Genomic DNA, 3,058 nt, shown 5'->3' with positions numbered 1-3,058 from the left:
GGAGCCTGTTAGAAGTGCAAATTATTGGGCCCCTACCAAATCACAATCTCATTTTGACAAAATCCCTAGGTGATGTATTTGCATGTTAAAGCTCGAAAAGCACTGGGCTAGACTGTTCAGTATGTAAATTTCTCCTTGACAAAAAATATAGGTGCAAAGTGAGAACAGAGGAGTTCTGCTCTATCTTTATCATCCATCAGTATGTCAATACCAATTGTACCCCTTTCTCAATTGTCTTCTGGCTCTTAACATAACTTTATAATAATTCTTTATGTAACTTTGTAAAAATTCTTTATGTTGCTTTTATCATTTCTTGAAAACCTCAGGTCTACATCTGGTGTTTAGCCTTCTGAACACTGTTTATGTAGGTCTACACCAGCCTCCTGCATTTATCATTGGTTTTGTGGGGGTCCTTTCCAAATTTAACCTGCTAAGAACTAAAGTAAGGGATCTTTCATGGTCAAGAATCAACAAGGCATAGTAATTCTCTGTATAGTGGAATCTACTGGAGTCCTGAAAAGAGATTGCTCAGAGGAGTTGCCTTATCCCTCTCTCTGCATAGAATCTCAACTCTAAATTATCGAGACGGTCCCTAACACTGGCACTGTTACTTATTCCAGAAAAGTAGACTATTTTACCTTTTGCTCTTAGTAATTTGTATATGCCTATTAGGTAAGCATCTGTGTAACAGTAAAACCACAACCCACTTTGAGGGTGCCCCAACCCGTACCACTTATTTCTTTTTCTTTTCTTTTCTTTTTTTTTTTATTTTTCTTGAGACAAAGTTGCCCAGGCCGGAATACAACAGTGTGATCTCAGCTCACTGCAACTTCCACCTCTCAGGTTCAAGCGATTCTCCTGCCTCAGCCTCCCAAGTAGCTGAGATTACAGGCATGCGCCATCACGCCCAACTAATTTTGTATTTTTAGTAGAGACGGGGTTTCACCATGTTGGTCAGGCTGGTCTTGAACTCCTGACCTCAGGTGATCCACCCGCCTCAGCCTCCCAAAGTGCTGGGATTACAGGCGTGGGCCACTGCACCCGGCCCATACCACTTATTTCTGGGAGTCCCACTATGTTTCTGCTGTTCCAGTTTCAGCTTCTCCATGTCTTCTATCTCCAAGGTTACCTGTAGAAATCTAACTGCTTCGTGTCCATCATGAAATGCCAATGTACATGCTAACAGTGCTTTCTATCACTTCTCCCAAAGCTTTCAATCTTTGAGATCCCCAGATGGTTTGGATTAGAAGGGTATCCTCCCCAGCTCTGTGCCATACTCTGTCACTGGGGCTTTGAAACAGCTCAGGTTTTACTCAGCCTCTTAAAATCTCCCTTAGGCAGGTCCAGCAACTTATTGTGCTCATTTGTTTAATCATGGAAGTTAAAGGTTCGGAAAGAAAATTGATGCCATATTATCCCCTTAGAGCTCTTCTTATCCTCTTCTAGCCCTTCTCATCACGAAAAGCTCTTGTCTTACATCATGGTTACAAAGCAAATGACCCCACATATATGAGCGAATGCAAATAGACACTGATGTGTGTTTAGGAAACAGGAAGAAAGAAGAGAGACTGTATACTTTAGTAGTGACTGGACTCCAGTTCAGTCCATCAAAAGTGCCCAGTTATCACTGCATTTGATTAATTTTTAAACATTTAGGGAATTTCCCAGATATCTTTCATTTTTGTTGTTGTTTTTGTGTTTTGTGTTTGTTTCATTTTTGTTTTCCCCAGATATCTTTCTAAGGATTGATTTCTACTTTAATTCCTTTATGGTTAGTAAACATATCTTTTATTATTTTTATCATTTTATATTTATTGATACTTCCTTTACAGCCCAGCATATGGTTTCTCATGGTGAGTGTTTTTCATGCACTTGAAAAGAATGTGTTCTGTTGTTTTGGGAGAGTGGGGAGGAGTGAACTATAAATGTCAATTAGGACAAGTTGATTGATGGTGTCTTAATGACTTCAACTTGTTCAATTGATTACTGAGCAAGGAGTGTTAAAGTCTCCAAATATCATTGTGAATTTGTCTATTTCTCCTTTAAATTATACCAGATTTTGCTTCAAAAGTTTTGCAGCTCTGTTACCAGGTACACACACTTTTAGAATTTTGTCTTCTTATGATTGAACCATTTTATCAGTATGAAATATCCCTCTGTGTCTCTGGTAGTCCTCCTGTCTTAAAGTCTACTTTGTCTGATGATAATATTGTCAGTAGATTTCTTATTATTAGTATGTGCATAGTATATTTTTCCATCTTTTTACTTTAACCTATCTTTATATTTACAGTAGGTTTCTTATAGGCAGCCTGAACAACTTATGCCTTCATTTGGGGTGTTTCCTATGTTTAATGTAATTATTGATATGATTGTTTCTAAGTCTTCCATCTTGGTATTTTTTTTCCATTTGTCCCATATTTTCTTTGTTCTTTTTTTCCTCCTCTTCTCCCTTCCTTGACATTACTTGAATATTTTTAGTATTCTATTTTGACTTCTTAGTCATATTTCTTATTTGATTTTTTTATCTTTAGTAGTAGTATTTTATGAATTAAAGGGTTAATTCATACGAAGACAGAATTCTAAAACGTTATGTACCTGATAACAAAGGTGCAAAACATTTGAAGCAAAAACTGGTAGCATTTAAAGGAGAAATAGACAAATCCACAATTATATTTGGAGACAGTAACACTCCTTTCTCAGTAATCAATACAAGTTGATAGTCATTAAGATACCATCAATCAACTTGTCCTAATCTAGGGATTACAATAAGCATCCATAATTTACTACAGTGTACTTTTTTTTTGAGATAGGGTCTCTCTCTGTTGCCCAGGCTGGAGTGTAGCAGCGCTATCTCAGCTCACTGCAACCTCCACCTCCCAGGCTCAAGCAATTCTCCCATCTCAGCCTCCCAAGTAGCTGGGACTTCAGGTGTGAACCACCACGCCCGGTTAATTTTTGCATTATTGGTAGACACGAGGTTTTGCCATGTAGCCCAGGCTGGTCTCTTAACTCCTGGCTCAAGCACTCCATGCATCTTGGCCTCTCAAAGTTCTGAGAT

The sequence above is a fragment of the Macaca nemestrina genome, chromosome X (assembly GCF_043159975.1).
Source record: "Macaca nemestrina isolate mMacNem1 chromosome X, mMacNem.hap1, whole genome shotgun sequence".
Lineage (NCBI taxonomy): Eukaryota > Metazoa > Chordata > Mammalia > Primates > Cercopithecidae > Macaca > Macaca nemestrina.
The sequence above is the reverse complement of the archived record's forward strand: the minus strand, read 5'-3'. Positions refer to the sequence as shown.